The 17,174-nt window shown below is 50.0% G+C and overlaps 1 protein-coding gene across 9 annotated transcripts in view; it reads left to right on the top strand.

Moving 5' to 3' along the window:
- Positions 1 to 17,174, top strand: part of sash1a (SAM and SH3 domain containing 1a) — a 141,375-nt gene that overhangs the window by 86,331 nt on the left and 37,870 nt on the right. The window contains exon 1 of one of the 9 annotated variants that reach the window (XM_055506097.1): positions 9,420 to 9,640. The exons of the other annotated variants lie outside the window; for them this stretch is intronic. The gene's annotated coding sequence lies outside the window, so the exon portion shown is untranslated. Of the gene's footprint in view, positions 1 to 9,419; positions 9,641 to 17,174 lie in introns of those variants that run through there. 9 annotated transcript variants of the gene reach the window in all.

Genomic DNA, 17,174 nt, shown 5'->3' with positions numbered 1-17,174 from the left:
GGTTGTCTGTGTTATTCATGGAGCTGTGTCTGATTGAATGTGTCTGATGTCATTTCAAAGGAGAGCGATGGGGCCTTTTATGTGGAACTGGAAGGGGCCGTCATGGATTAAAGCGCGTTGGGATCCAGTGTTGCTGAAGTTTTCACTCGGTCTGAATCGACCTATTGATCGATGCTTAATCAATTCAGTCTATGAATTGATTTTTGAGCTTCAGCTCATAAATCAGAGCCCATCCAGTTTGCCAGGGCGTCATTTGGGATTTTGTCTCATGGTAGTTTTGCAACAGATCACTACATTTGTGTCTAATATCCCTTTTGGCTGAATTCCCTTCTAATGTTTCTGATTTGGCTCAAAGGTGTTTACGAGTGTCATACTTTCATGTTCCCGTAAAAAAAAAAAAAGGGAAATGGTCGACTGCTCGCTGAACATAAAGGACTTTCACCAGTGTGGCCACCGCTAACATAAAAGCTGCCTGTCTCTTTGAAGACGCGGGCCTTTTAGGAGCTGATGTTATGCATCAGAGCCACTGCAACTGCACATGTGCTTAGGAGCAAACGCAAAATCATATTTGGAGAAAAATTAAAACCACAGTCAAACCATTTTTTTATTTATTAAATGAACGAGTCTCTGTTTCTCTGTAGACCATCACATACGTGGGTTAGTTTGGCTCCGTGTGGGAACTTTTAAAGCTATTAAATATGGTTGGGGCTGTCTTTTAAACAGAGCGAGACGGGGAGCTGTGCAGAAGAGAGAGATAGAGACACTAAGGGCACGAATGAAAGATCACAGATAGTCATCATTATCCAGCCTCAGTCCTCCCAGTGGTGAAGCAGATCAATACGTGGTGTCCAGCGTGGCCCTGCAGAGGAACCAGCTCCACACAGACTCTCATTACTGCCCCCATTCTCTCCCACACACGCACACTTACACACACACACGCACACATGCACACTCACACACACGCGCACACACACACACTCGTACTTCGTGGACAACTGTGTCTTAAAAGCATATAAACGAATGCAAATCAGTGACTTGTACGTTTGAAGACGCTGTCTCACTGTCTACTGTGCGCTAGGCTGCACAGATGAAAGTAGTTTCCTTCAAATGGTTTTGTTTTTTCCCTTTTAACATGTCAGGCCTTTCAGCTTTGCACATGCACTCACACACACACACACACACACAGACACACACACACACTCCCAATCAATTCAAATCCCAATCTCAACAGAATTAGGTCATAATATTTGCTATGTTAACGAGTTTCTATTTTTGAATAATTAACGTGGAGTTAGTGGAATTTGAGGAGGGAATTGGGTCTGGATTTAAATGCACCGCGCCCCTGGTGAATGCAGATGTGTTGTGAGAGCAGCTGATCCCTCTTCTGGACTTGCTTTCACGAAGGAGGCAGCTGCTTCAGGATTTCGGGCATCTTTTTCTAATAGTAACTACGTGTGTGGGTTTTTGTGTATCTGTAAAAATCCCTCTGCCCTTTGTGGAGCTGGCCCAGCTGCCCTTTAGAGTCAGAGTCAGAGTCTTCCAGCCTGTCTGATTATTATTCACCTTAAAGTTCAACAAGCCAAAGGATTCTGTCCTGAACGGCGACAGAGCTGTGTGTTTTCTCACTCCTAATGAAATGAAGGTCAGTTTTTGTGCAGCGGTTTGTGTTTCGTCCTCTCATCCCTCAGTGAATCTGAAACGGACTTGGTCACCCTCTCTGGGACTGTCTGATTCAGGAAACACAGCTGTGTGTGTCGCCAACGCTGAGCCACCAGATGTGCTGCCTGTTTCGTAGCTAGCTGCCCCCAGAGAGAGGGGAGCCACCTGCTGGAGGAGCTCAGCCGCCGCCGCCGCCCCCTGCTGTGCTGCATTAAGACAACATTAGGCCCGGTGTTCAGTGTTGTCACTACAGACGGACCTGCTGTTACAGGCTGCATCACCTGCGTGAAGGCTCCCTGCTGTGTGTGAAGTGGACTGGAGAGTCTTTGGTCATTCCCGTCTTCCTCTGATATGTGTGTCTCTTGGAAAACAAGGCGTTTGTCCAGCCTTCGTATCGATGAAGACAAATCGTAGGAAAGCTAAACCCCAATCTGTCAGCCTGCTTGCTACAGTGGCTTCACTGACACAGCAGGGCTCATAACTCATGAGTGAGTCTAAGCGATGGCATAGTGCTGCTGGGATGGCCGGTGAATTACTGTCCAGGCCCCCGGTGACCGTTAAGTGTTTGTGCTCATTTTAATGAATAGAAGCTGAAAGCGAGTGAAACTGATGGGCACAGATGTTGTCTGACATGAGCAGGAGAAGGTGTGAGATGGCGATGGTTGGTTGCAGAGATCAGGAGAAAAAGGAGAGACGGCTGAGAGAGATGCGTGCTTTGCTTTCACTGCGCTTCGTAGTCTGCCACTAAAATGCCAGGAAAGAAAAAGCTGCAGTGCATGAATAACCCGATTTGACATGAAACAATCCTCAACCCCAGGCTTGACCTTGTGTCATGTGATGCTGCCAAGGACGTCAGCTATTTCTAGGTATATGTTGCTCTTATACACTAGTAGACGCAGGAACAGCATATGGGCGCTCTGGGTTTTAAATCCAGTGTGAAAAGCCGTCCTTATAAATTCAGCTGAGCAAGGTGAATAAAGGGAATCGGTTTTTCTTGAATAAGTAGTTTAACTATCCAAAGTATAACAGTCTATTACGCTGAGACAATGTTCCTGCAGATGCTTGTCCTTCACTCCCACCTGATGCCTGCAGCCACAATCGCACGTCCTCTCGCTGTTCCTATACACACGTGTGTCTCTGCCTGCTTATACGCTCTGTGCAGCACACAGCCCAAGGAGCGGAGGGTTGTGGCGGCAGCATTTGTACTTTTCCCAGCGCTCTCAGTGAAGGAACTGATCTAAGCTGTTTCCTATTGGCATTAAATATGCATTAGTCCCAGCCTTTCATGTGGGTGCTGAGCGTGTTTTGTGTAAGAAGTCCGGGGGATATTTTCTGATACTTGCAGCCCACCAATTTTTATCTTCATCTTTTAATTAAGGAGGAGAATGAGGTCTGCGAGAAAGAGAGCTAATCTTTATTAAATGGAATTTCTGGGCCACTGGGTCGCTTCGGGGCTGGTTACGAAACATCCCGCCAATAACCGCCACAGACCCCCAGCCCCGCAACGCACTGCTCGTCAATTAACCTTGAAGACGCCCACACTGGCGCGAGGCGTGACGCCAGCGCGGGGCCGCGCTACCCGCTAATTTCACCTGTTATGTCTCATTCGCTCGGAATAATGTCGAGCCGAGGTCTCGCGCGGCACAGAATCCCATTGTTCACGCTGTCAGCAAAGCGCTTCCAGCCCGTGGAACGGTACGCGGCCCCCGGGGCTATCAATCACTTGGTGACAGTCGCGTGTGGGGGCCTTTTGGAGGGGTGGTGCCCGTACCGGTGCCGGTTAATCCCAGCCTCCCGTGTCCACCACTAGACGGGCTGATTCCCTCCGCGCTGCCAGGTCGACCCTCTGCTCTTCTATTATCCTTGGATCTGTAATTAAAGGTAGCCAAGAGGAACCGGGACGGAGCCGGGATCAGGTTGGGTGTCCATATTTCACAGAGGCGAGTGAAGCCTTTTCACTGCTGCGGGGCTTATGTGTAATTACTCTCTCACAATCACACAGTACTTGATGGTGAGAAGCCAGAACCCAGACCTTTCACCTCACGTCCTCCTCCATTCTAAGCTGCTGCTCACCGCGCTGGCTTCTGCTCCGGCACCGAGCATGAAACCTAGTGTTCCTGGATAAACAGAACACGGCCTCTTTTTTTTTTTGTCACAGAATCTCCCCGTAGTAATGAGAAGGAAGCCTGCACCCCAGCCGTGTGTCAGGTCTGTGTACATAAAGATGATACCCCGTAATTCCATCCGCCGCGGCTGTAATATTGCCCGCTGCACACGCGGCCCGTTCGCATTCATAAATCTCGGACGTGCTCTCATTCTTCCCGCAGCCCTGACATTTCCAGCGCCGGCGTTGTGTGAGTGTAACCCCATGCCGGGGCTTTGTCTGTGGGCCCACGCCGGCTAGAATTGGACAAGATTGGAACCTGTCACAGTAATGGGGTCTCTGACCTGCTGGGCCCGTCGCAGCACATGTGTGTGCGGAGTGATGTATGGGGACACAAACCGTCCAATTGGGCCTCGTGGCCACGGACTGGCCGCCATAAACAACCCGCCTTGGTTATCAGTGGGGCGGCAACGATTGATTATTTTAAATGGCTATCACATTACACTCATAAATATACATTGATTACGCATCGATTTGGGTTTGAAAAATGCAAAGCCATTACTGTCTCCTCAAGGCCCCTTTGAGACGAGGCTGTTTCAACTGTTATCCCAAGTCAATGAGTCATTGGGAAGGAAAATAAGCCCCGTAGCGGCATTCACATAAAATACTGCATTTATTGTGAATATCATTTCATACAGTATATCCTCCCCCTCATGTTAAAAACCAGCAGCCTGTAGTTTTCCAGGAACACTTGGAGTCGTTTCTTGGTAGTTTTAGTTGTTTTACCGTCCTTTTTGGGAGAAAAGTAAATGGCAGCTCCCCTATAATAGAACCCAAGAACCATCATCTTCGCATTCCAGCGCAGCCTAAACCGCCGCACATACCGGACCCGCTACTGGACCAGCGCACAATCGCAGCGTCTGCAGAAAACCCCACGCATCATTAACTGCGGTCTACCCCTGGTTATTAACGCGCAGCCTCTCGCTGGGCCCGTGAAAGCCTCGAGGGCACGGGTCGCTCACGGTGCCACTGCCAGCATTGTCGAGGAGCGCTACGACCGCGGCGGCGCTCATTCGGAGATGAACTGCGTTTTACCTCTTGCCCCTCTGAATGCGCGCCTCAGCACTCGGAGCCTTTGCTCCTCCCCCACCTCCTCCAGCGGTTGATCACATCGACACGGTGGGCCTCGCTCACCGCGGGGGTAAATAATCAGGTTTGAGAGAAGGAATCAGTAGTCGGAGCAGGTGAGAATTGAATTTTTGAACCCTCGCTTTTATTGGCCTGACATGAATACGCCTCAGCAGATGAAGCAGCCTGCCTGCACTGGGGAAGGGAAACTGAATTACTAATCTGAAACAGGCGAGAAAAGATTAAAAGACGGCAGCGACCACAGAACAATACGTGCTGCGTATTAACATAAAGCAGCATTTTGAATTCAGTACAGTAGATTCAGGAATTGACCATCGTGCTGAAAAATGATAGGACGGTGCGGTGCCAGAGCCTGGAATCGGGCAGAGGTGGGGAGAAATAGCGAGGAGAGGTGAGAAATTGAGTGATGTGTGGACTGGGAGTCCTGACAGCCTGCACAGACACAATAGTTTGTGATGAAAAGGGGAAAACAGTGGCGAAAAAGCTCTGTTGATGGCACTTCCTCGCCTACGACCAGTGCTCGTGGCACATCTGGCGCGGCCGTGCGTTTACTCTCCCTTTTGTAACATGAACGTCTGCAGCTCTTCAGGGGTCAGCTGAGAAAATACTCTATTTTACCTGGTGGATATGAAAAAAAAAATGGCGTGTGTGTAACTTTCTATTGGCAACCTATTATTTCTGTCTCAGTGGCCTCCTTCCATTTTAATCTCGCCTCTCTTATAACGCGTGACTTTCTCCATCATTATTCCTATCAGCACGGAGGATGAAGGTGTCGGGCGTTTTAACAAAGGGGCCTGACGGAGCAGGACGCGGGGTGCACTCGGCCTCGAGGCGCTCTGTGGGAGGGGCGGCGGAGGGCTTGATCTGCCTTCATGGGCTTTTAATTACGCACAGCTGGCCGGGCTCCAGCCGCCAGGGAGCCGCGGTGGGGAGCGTGTCGGGGCCGGCCGCCGCCTCGCTGGCAGCAGCGCCGCCGCCCTACCTAAACAGCCTGCGGGGAGAGAGGGACGAGCGAGGGTTAACTCCAGGCGCGGCTGCGGGAGCTGTTGATCAGAGCCCAATTTTTTTGACTGACAGAGTGAAAACAACTGTCGAGGCGCCCAAATCACTCAGCGCGCTCGCCGTGTTCCATCATTTCATCACACATGGATGCAAATGTGGTCCATAAAGGCCAGCGAGGCTCCTACACACAGAGATCTTTATGCATCAGAAAGCGTTAATTCACTAACTCTCCCCCCTGGAACCACGCTTTACTAAAGAATGAATGGCGTAACCTCCAGGCGCTGTCAAGGTGAGGAAAGCGTGCGCGCCTCCCCGGTGAGCTTTCGCTACGCTCCGGCTCCCTCCACTTAATGGTTCTAGTGAGGGGAGCGTCGCCTCAGCCGGGCCGGACCAGATGAGCCTAGAGGAGACGGTCTGTGGGAGAGCAGGATACAGGGTGTAATCACACGCAATCATCAGCTCCCTCGGCGGGATTCTCTGCTCCGGACTGGGCTGCTCCAGCCCCGAACCTGTGATTTGAGCGGTGAGGTGGAGTGAAACAAAAGAAAAAGCGGGGAGGACAATGAAGATTCATACCCGAGTGCGAAGAAATGAAAGATTGTAGTGATTTAGTGACAGGGAAAATAACCCACAATCCCACTTCCTTCAGAGGAGTATTCTTTGGATTCATGCACCGAGTGAAGCTATACTTTAAGTTGCAGTATGAGGACAGAACTGGCCCAGGACCAGGCTGCCTCCATATCCTGCGCCACAGCACCTTTTGTTGTTAATGCCCACGTTGATCCCACACTCGCCCCAGTTCTGCCCCTTCAGGATCCAAACGGCTTCATCAGTCGGTACTGGCTCTGAGTCTGGGCCACGGGGCTTCAGCCTTCATCAGAACACAACCCCCCACCGCTGCCGTCTCTGGTACCGATGCAGAACGCATCATGGTATACATGACAGCTGAGCTGTCACTTAAATAGAACACGAGCACTTTACAAGCAGCGCTCCGATAGCTCGGCCTCAATAGGCAAAAATAACCTGTGTTTTTGAGTCGGCTCTCCTTTTTGTAATGTGCAGCGATACTGTGTGAGAACAGTCCTGGGCTCTTTGCCTCCAACCGTCAGTGCTACGTGTGCTGTGGTTTAGTCTGGTTGTCTGCGTTCTGCTGCGGTCTTTCATCACGTTCACTCCCCACTCAGAGCAGTGTGTGTGTGTGTGTGTGTGTGTGTGTGTGTGTGTGTGTAAGACCATATCTTTACTGCCATCTAGTGGTGGACTGCTATGAATATTTCCTTGGGGTCAAACAGATCATGCGTAGAAATGAAATCTGTGGAAATCAGAGGCACGTGTTTTGTGAGCGTGGTGCATCCACAGTGTGTTTGTGGAGGAGGGTGGCTCATTAAAGGGAGTCCATATTAGTGTAGCAGGTCATTTAACTCAACGAGCAAGCGCTAATTCCCCAATCCTTCTGTGCACTGCCACTTGTCACGCATTTGCATGTAAATTGCTCCAAACGCGATGTTGCCGCTGAATTGCGTGGTAATCGCTGCTTGTTTGAAATGTGTGAATGCGCCGGACGTCTCTGCTTTGATGCATTTCACATTCCGCCGAGCTGCTGCTGCCCGAGCGTGAGCGCATACTGTACGTCCACGTGGGTCCGGTCACAGTGATCAGTATTCTGAAACCATCGGTGGGCACTCAGTGGAGTCACTAGAAGGGCAGGAATGAATTCATCTAACTGGGTCATTCTATAGGAACCTTCAGAAACATAATCTGTCTAGTTATCTGTACATTTTAGATTTCTACGCACACACACACACACACACACACACACACACACACACACACACACACACACACACCTGTGTTGCCTTCGCTAGTGGGCCATCAGACTTTAGAAGAGCCTCTTGTTCAGTGTAATTTGTGTCTGCTGGTTGATTGTTTGCCTCGGGAGGAACAAAGATGGTGCTTGGTGCTAAACGTAATTGAATAGCCCATTTACATTCTGCTAATTGGTTCTGGAGTGTTTGACGAGTTCTCCTTCCAGTCGCAGACGCTCTAATGCAACGATTACAAGCAATATGGTCTTATGCTTGGAATGTTGAATACCTTCATATAGCAGATGATTGTAGGAGAATGATGGGCTCACAGGTTCTAGCTCCTGCCGATGTGACCAAGGCGCTCACACAGACGCAGCAGAGCCGGCTGTAATAAATAGGTTCTGTCTGTATTAACCAACATTAAAATAGTCCACTTCTCACACAGGAAATGTGCAGCGCGACCACTTAAACAAAGAATCTCGCCTGCATTTTTTCAACATTCCCTCATCCGTATGTGTGTACGCGCCGGCATCGTGACTGTTTATATATTTTGGCCCGACGGCACATCCTGAAGAGTGTTTTCCTGCAGCATCGGCGTCTCATTGGCCGCGTGTTTATATTAACCTCTGGTCTGGGGTTGCTTTTGTAAATGTTGTGAAGGCAGCTTTAAACAGGATGCAGGTCAGCTGTGGTGTTGGTTTACACAGGACATATACAGGTTGACCAGCGCGGCCCTGCACTGACACCAGCGTCTTCATGCTGTCGGGACAAAGACGACAACAGAGATCAGGCCCTGCTCATGTACTTCATGTCCTGCGGCGTCTCGCTGTGGTTCCACTTATGGTTTTATGATTTTTTGTCTGTGATCTCATTTCCTGTTTGGCACCGGCAGTCTGCTCACTGTCACCGTGATGAGTGTGAGCAGATGTCATTGGTTCTGTGAGTTCTGTGAAGGATGGATTTGGGGGAGATGTCCTGTCTAAGCCTATGACTGTCCTCCCTCTGCTCCTCTGCTCCCCTCTCTTGCGTTCCTTACTTTATTTTTTTATATCGCTTTTCGCCTTCCTCTTTTCCCACGACCTCAGGGAGTCCTCAGGAGGTGCGGCGTTCCAAAATGGGATGATTTTCCCCTTCTTTTTCTTCACTGGTCGCTCTCTCCATCTCCCAGATTAACACACACAAAAACCCAAACCTCAGTGCTGAGTGACTCATCCAAATAATTGTTGCTTTTAGCTGTATCAGGTTCCTCTTCTCTCTGACTCTATTTTTCGCCTCGCTCCCTTCCTCCCAGTACAGTGTGGTATGTGGGCCACTGGTGAATTAGGGCCTTTGAGTGAAAAAGGCAGGAGAAAAAACAGTGACATCAGAGAGAGAGAGAGGGATCTAAAACCTGAGCAGGCCTGTAATTTTCTGCTGTTTTTCTCTGGTCGAATAATCTAAGTCAGTAAGCGATTGGGTCACTTTGAATGTGTGTGTGTTTGAGGTGTGTCTAGGTGGAGTTAAGCATTCTTGACACAGTACAGTACAGGAGAACACAGCCTATTCAGACTGGAACAGAGGCGACAAAGAGGCGCTGCGTGTGGGCGTGTGGGAAGGACTGTAAGAAACAAAGTGGATGAGATAATAAAGGGAAGGGGAGTGGTCCAGAGAAGAAAGCTGGACCAACCGGGCCAGAACTGACTCATCGTGGGGCAGGGAAGGAGAGCCCTCCTTCCTGACTGGAGACTCCTAGAGGCCCTGCCTCCGCTCCCTCCTCTCCCCGGCCCATGTGAGCGGCAGCGCCGTGACTGGATCTCTCTGTGACCCGTTCCCTGCGCTGCGTCCGACATGCGTCCTCCTCCGCCGTGCGCCGCGACGAGCCGCGCGTTGGCTCCGCTGTGAGGTCGGTCGGTCGGTCGAAAAGGGCTCCAGGCGCCTCGCGGTGAGTACGCTGACGTTTCCCTTCCAGCAGGAATGAGCCCATTCATTAGACTTAAAGTTGGAATGTGTTGCGTTTACGTGATGGGAGGCTTTAAGCAGTGAGGTTGGACAGATGTGAGGAGAACACAGTACTTTAGCCGAGTTTAAGCTTTCTAGCTCCAGCTCTAGTTTCTGGCTGAGTCGCGGTTTCCTTTTTCGCTGACTCTCTCTATTAACTTAATACACATGGCCCCACGCTGTGGGTGTGTGTGCAGTACATGGAAGTCTGCGTCGTCTTTTCTTATGTCGCTGCTAAATGTGGGGCGTCAGCCGCGGGGGACGGACGGATGCAGGCAATCTGCTGCCTCACCGTTTGTCATCACTCCCAGCTCCCCATTGATTTGCTGCTCTCGCTGCTCGCTGGATGTGAACAATAGCCTCGCGATAAACACGCCAACTAAATATCAGCACCAAGTCTCCTGCAAGATGTTGTTCTCCGCTTTGCTTTGTCGCCACACACACACACACACACACACACACACACACAATCGTGCCTTGTCGACCAGAGGGACTCCATTGTTTGTTGCGTATAATTGTTGGAGTGTATGTTTCTAAAACCCCGTCGAAAAGGTTGTGGACAATGAAGTCTGTCACAGTGTGAATGTGGAGTTCTCCCTCTCTCCCCCTCCTTTTCCTGTTTAAGCCCCCCCCCCTTGCACATCTGGATCTCCCCACCAGCTGACAGGGAACAAGAGAGCGGATGGGGAGAAGAAGAAGGAGGACTGAACGGAGAGGAACGGGAGTTCACTGGGGCCAGAGTTCCCCCGGTAGACTCCCCCCAGTGCAGGAAGAACGTACCTCACGATCTCATTGTATGAGAGGAAACACAATTTCAGCTCGCACAGCCGGGAAGCGGTCCCTCACACAGACGCACAAACACGCGAGACTCACTCTTCCATATAAATATCTAGCTCCTGATCTTTAGGCCTGGCATGAAGCTTTAGCTTGAGCTCATGGATCCTATTGTTTGTTTCCTTCCTCATCGGCGCGGGTTCATCCACAGCTGGACTCTGCTGGGACCGCCTCCAGCTGACACCATAATGAGGAGCCCCGCTTTAAAGAGAGTCGCTGGGCCTGAAAGCCCATATGTTCCAGCTGCTGTCACGCTGCTCTGCCAGAGCCGGGCGGCCACTGTGCTCCTGTTTATCCACACCGCTTTAAGGCCAATCACCATGGCAACAGGTGTACGCGGCCATCACCAGGCAGGAGACCGAGCACAGATGCCCTTCCTGCAGTGGGCAAACGTCTCCCTAACATCTGGCCCTGGGGGGTTCGCGCAGCGCGATCAGTGCAGTTTTATTGGGACGGAGATAAAACACCAGCTTTCATTTACTCCACAGCGTCGCAGGAATCGTCGAGTGTGCACTTTTCCCATATGTGTGATTCAGTCGGTGCAGCTGCTACGCCGCTGTTTCCCGAGTTCATACCGGCTGTTGCGACCGGAGCTTATATTTGGTTGAGGCTTCATAGCGGTGATGTCGCGATGCAGGTGGCAGCAGGGTGACATCAGTCCTGCTGCCGTAGTCTGTCGCCAGGCAGGACGAGGGCACAGCGCTGTACTGTGACTGCACTGTTACTGTACTGCGTGTGTGTGTGTGGGTGCCAGCAAACAAATCATAGAGAAGACAAATGTGTTCATCTGGGTAACAAAGTCAGGACTTGTTGTTTGTGTCCAACGATTAGAAAATAGAGACGTCACGGAGACGGAACAAAGCCGCGACTCATGAGCCAGAGATCAACAGCACGGGTCAGAATGGATGTGAAGCAAGAGTGGCATGTGTGAACGCGGTTGGACCAGCTTTTTGTTCCGTTTTGACTTTAAGTGTCACTGAATTTGAAGTTTGCCTCACTTTGGGACTTGGCCTGAATAAGCCTCAGCAGCTCCAGCTGGCGTCTCCTGATCCTTCTTCTCATTCATCTCCAGCCTCTCGTTTCAGGATGGATCATTCCTCGGAGCTTTGCGTTAAGCCCATCCGTCTTTAGGGTTTTTATCCCTGACCTGCGCCTTATGTCGAGGCTCTGATGTCAGCGCACATGCACGTCTCTATTACCTTAAATCAGAGATCTGTCAAAGGTAGATCACAGCATCAGACTGGGGTCAGTCCTGATGTGAAGCACAATAGAGTATAGATATGTGCTTCATTATGGATCAGAACTCCCTCTTACAATGTTTGATAAACTGCAATGGTTGAGGTTTGGTCTGATTGTGTAATACCTTGAAGTCTAGTTTACTGAACCCACACACACATCTGTCCTCGCCAGCTCTGACTACAGCCTTATCCACAGCTTCTGCTCCTACCAGAGCGTCTGGCGTCGAAAGCTCGTTAAATCTACTTTGAAGCGTGTCGGAGGCCAGGTATAAACCTCCAGCAGACCCGGGTTTTTAACATGTCCCGGGTTGCACATCACATTGAGATGAGAGGATTACAGCTATTATTGGTGAGCAAAAGAACATTCTCTGATTATGGCTCCACTGTGTGTGTGGATACAAAGAGCTCTGATTGCTGCTGGCACTGCCGCCCCACTTCCCAGCATACTGAGCATTGACTGGCACCGCGGGGGGGGGGGGGCAGGATATTCTGTAGGCGCACAGACTCTTACGCAGCGACATGCGGGGACACATCACATACAATGATTAGCACTTTGTAGTCGGATCTCATGTTTCACTGTCGCCACACGTCTTCCTTTCTCAGATGTATTCTTTTTTTTTTTATTTGAGTACAGTATGTGTGATTATCCCTTGTTTTATGCTGCTGCAAAGCTCGCGTGTCCTCGCACCGCACGTGCGCGCGCGCTTGGGAACCGGCGGTGATGTACGAGCGCTGGCGTGTGCGGGGGTGACCTCAGCAGAGGGGAGGTCCCCGCGGACCCGCCTCAGCTGCAGCCGCCGCTCGCTGCCAGGACTTTCTCACACTCTGGACGTCTCGTAATAAGTAACGCTGCCCTCACCCCCACAAACCCCCCCGTCCTGAGCCTCCACGGCCGTCATACATCACCACCAGGGATGACAAAGGCCTTTAACACACACACACGCACACACACACAGGCGCTTCTGAAGCAATTGCTCACCAGGTGTGTATAGTGGTGCCTTGGTTTCCTCCTGTGATGCATGCGCTGCATTTATAGTGTGTTTAAGGTCAGTCGGTCTAAATGGTCGGCGCTGGAGGTTCTGTCATCTACTTGGGCTGTAGTTATGGTATTTCCTGCACGCATGCCCATCAGCCTCGGTTTGAGGCTCCTGGCTCATGTGTCCTGTGGCTTTTGTTTAGCGGGAAGCGTACGGAGCCATGTTCACATCATGGTCTGGTACCGGCATCAGTTTAAACCCATCAGGTCCTGTTTCTTACGTACTAGTCAAATTGCTGTGGCGACCTTATTTGTCGTGACATGGGTTTTCCTACAGAGAGGTGGCCTCTGTCCACTCCCAGCTCTAGGCTGAAGCCACCGGCAATCCATAAATGAATGGTTGCCTCCTCTGAGGACAGCTGTGCTAGCAGTCACGGATGGAGAATAATAACAGGGACACCGACCACATCCTTGGTTGGCAGATTAGGAGTGTGGGCGCTGCGCGTTTCAGCCGAGAGCATGTGCAAGTGTGCGCACTTGTGTCTGTGGACCTGTTTGTGTATAAATAAGTTGTAGCTTGTTGGAGCCAGTGATCTCCTCATCTGCAGACCCCCTACATTGAAGCTCATAGATGGCTGTTTAATGTGTTCTGAGCTCATTCTAGGAACAAAAAGTAGGACACAACCTCATGCTGAATCTTTTTAAAGTAAGAACATTATATCTGCATATGGTAAAAATGGGATGTGAAGTGTTGCCTTATCAGTGCTTCACCCCAGGGGGAGCTATTGCTCCAACCGTGGCCTGCCCCATCCTGCCCTGCCCCCCCGGACCCCTCAAACAACCTCGCTGTCATCCCTGCTTGTTTTTCAATCTCCACCTAATTCTATTTTCCACCATAGTTTAATCAATCCACTGTACACTTGCCAGACCTTTCCCCTATTTTGATTCGCTGACAGTGACCACCTTTCATTTCACCATGACATCATAGCAAAAGCCCAGGCCACAGCTGTAAACATGTTTCCACCACATGTCCTCCTGTGCGATGCCAGTCCTTTGTGCACACAAACAGACTGAATCAGACGCGCGATTGAGGTTATGACTGAGCTCAGCTCTGGAACTGCGCAGTCTGAGCTGGGCTGACTTTATTCTAGCTCCAGCTCTGCCCGTTGTCACCCGTGTGCTTGTTCTCGAGCTCGCAGAGTCCGGTGAGTAAAGCCTTTTTCTGGTGTTTGTGTGGATGTTTGTACCTGCAGGCCAGTCGGATCATCACAGGTTTAAAGACACCTGCTGTTTGTTATACAGCTTATATGGTTTTTAAATCTCATGCTGATTTGGTTCTGAACTAACACATATACAGTAGCTTGATTATATTTGCTGACGGCACCACCACAAAAAAAATATTCATTCCACATAGATATTTACTATAATGAGTGTGTTGTAATGATTTGGCCTCTATAGAGACTTTATTATGGTTAAACCAGTGTTTAAATAGTTCTCAAATCGTTTCTTATGCTCTGAGAACATCATGCTCAGATCATCTTTCATCTGTCCCTCAATATATTCCAGACTATGACACACAGATGAAAACATCTGCATAGTGTGATTGAGAGGGCAGCGTCTCTGTGGCGTGTCCACGTAACCGGAGTGACTGACACCAGAGTTCAGATCGAAGGTGGTCGCTGTCGCTTTCACACGTTATGCAGCCGAACGATGAAGGATAGATTCCACAGGTTTGTCTGCATTCATGCTCTACATGTTGGAGACATGAGGCCGCAGGACAAAATCAACAATAACCAGTGGGCAAATACTTCTTCTGGGATATGAGCCAAGTCTGCACCACAGGATATGGATTTTTTTTTTTTTTTTTTTTTTTGGGCTCAGCACCAAACCCTGAAGAACAGAACTCCCGCTGTGTGTGTGTGTGTGTGTGTGTGTGTGTGTGTGTGTGTGTGTGTGTGTGTGTGTGTGTGTGTGTGTGTGTGTGTGTGTGTGTGTGTGTGTGTGTGTGTGTGTGTGTTCTCTCTCCCCATCATTCTCTCTGTCTATACAGAATTAAAACTTCTTGTTTTCATAATAATTTCCTGACATCGTATTGACCAAAACATTAATGGAATTGAGTTTTACTCAATCTGCACTTCGTCCCAGTGGGCCCATTAACCTTGATGCCGCTCCTGGTCCCGCTGAGTCCTCTGTGCTCATCCAGGAGGCTGAGGGAGCGGTGGAGCAGGCTCATTACTGGTGGCCTGGCTGGCCTCTAACCCAGACGGCAAGGACAGTCGTTAAACACGCAGCTAATGGCCGCCAACTGTTCCATTAGCCCGGTCCGTCAGCTTGGCGGCGGGATGGTTTGCTGTTGTTTTGCGCGTTGGCATGTTCGCACAGGTTGCACACCGGCCAGACGTGCGTGGACTCTGCGACGTCGAGCGACAGGGGATTCGAGTCGGAGAGGTGCGTTAATTGGTTGTGAGTGACCGTCTGGACTAGAGAGGACGCCCCGTTGGGCCGTAATGACATCTCACCAGGCTGGAGCAGCCAAGGCTCATGCCAGGCATCGGGGCGTTGCCATGGTAATGTATAAAATAGGAGTCATCTCGGTTATAGCGCATGTGGTTCAGATGGTCAAAGGTGAATGGATGAAAAGTTAGGATTTTAACCAGAACACGAACGTCAAAATGAGAGGCTTCAGTTTTAAATAACTTTAATTCAATGATTATGATTTGAAAAAAATAATTTAGCTGTAAAAAAAAAACAACCCAAAAGAGAACATTTGTAGCCTTGCATCTATTTTTTTGATGTGATACTTGAATGCACTGACTAATGATGGCAAGTCAATGGCACATTTAATTACAGTCCTTGCTGTGTGGATGTAATTATTGTTTACTGTCAGCGTGGCCGTACTGTGTAAGACACAAACCTTAAGGGCTCGAGCTGATCAGAATACAAATAAAACAGCCCCTCTTGTCGCTTGTGATATGAGCCGGTTCACGTAATTAGGAAACGAGTAGATCTTTGTGTAGTTTAGCGTTTCCGTGGCCGACGCTGTCACCGGGTTCACATTTTGCCGCAGTACGCAGGATCCCAGTCCTCCGGGCCGGGAAGGGGGGAAAATTCCTGTGAAAGTGGAAGGCCGCAGCGGTTGAGCTGAGCTTGCACTATGTTTGTGTGTTGTGTGGTTAAGTTGTGTGCGGACAGAAGAGACAGGCTGAGGTTGTGCTACACACACACACATACAGAACGAGGCAGTGGTTCTTTGGTGAGAACCGTTATTAATTGCACTCAGTGCTAATAAATGTGATCATTTCACTCAGTGCTGATATTTATTAGTAAACCAAAATAATACCTTTAATTTTACAAGTGGACGGGGGCGAGAGAGGAAAGAGACGACTCATGAATATTAGGAAGAAAATGTGCTGTGGTTGCTCAGGTCTTATATAATGTGTTCTGTACAGGACACAGGATGGAAGCAGACCTCCACACACATCACAGCACATCATGCTACCGTCAAACTGTAGATGGAAGTTATTATTAAGTTATTTATACATAGATTCTTTGTCAGCAGCAAACTTGGAGACAGATTTGATGATCGCTAGGCACATTAGGAACCGGCGTCTTCAGTAACAGGCCGTCTGTGAAGCTGGAAGAGAATGTAGCTGATTCCGCTTCTCGGCTCCTGGAAATGTCTAACACGGCAAAACTGTGCAACTCTCCCGTTTTCAGTTTTAATGGCGATGCAGTGATGGAATCCCTTTGCACTGAGCCTCAGACATTCACCGGAGACCGCTTTCTCCGCGGTGCCGACGCGTGAACGGCAGAGCGGGTTGCGTGCGAGATGTAGCGCTGACAGTAATTACAGGGGCCCGGGGCCGGCCGGGCAACGGGTTATTATAACATCTAATACATAACCTAATGTCGGCCGTGTCCACCAGCTGTGAGCTCTGCACCTACAGGGAACTGCTCGCCTTCGTGTTACGGGAGTAGGACGCTCAGAGCTGCCGCTGTTTATGTGTGCGCCAGGGATAATGTGGAATATCCAGGAGCGGGTGCTCTGCCTAACTAAGCAGAGAGACACCCATGGAGTGTGTTGTGCAGTGCGGCTGCCTGTAAAAACACACACCTACGAGTTCTTGCATAAGAGACGTGAGCAGCGCCAAAGCCAGCGTCTGAGAGTTGAATGCGTTACATTGTGGCCCGGATTCCTGTGAACGCAGACACGGGCCTGTAAAACACTGAGCGAACCCGCTGGCTACTGTCTTGTTAGCGCTGAAACTTTACAGCGCATTCAGAGCTACCTTATTGCTGCGCGCGTGCGTGTGCTGCTGTGTATTTGTGGCCTATAAACCTAACGCAAGCTGTAAAACTGAGCTCGGGATGAAGCGGCAGAGGATAATTATGCAGCGCGTTCCCAGCGCACATGGTCATTAATAAGACTG

This window comes from Betta splendens, chromosome 24 (genome assembly GCF_900634795.4).
Source record: "Betta splendens chromosome 24, fBetSpl5.4, whole genome shotgun sequence".
NCBI classification, from domain to species: Eukaryota; Metazoa; Chordata; class Actinopteri; order Anabantiformes; family Osphronemidae; genus Betta; species Betta splendens.
The sequence above is the reverse complement of the archived record's forward strand: the minus strand, read 5'-3'. Positions and strand labels throughout refer to the sequence as shown.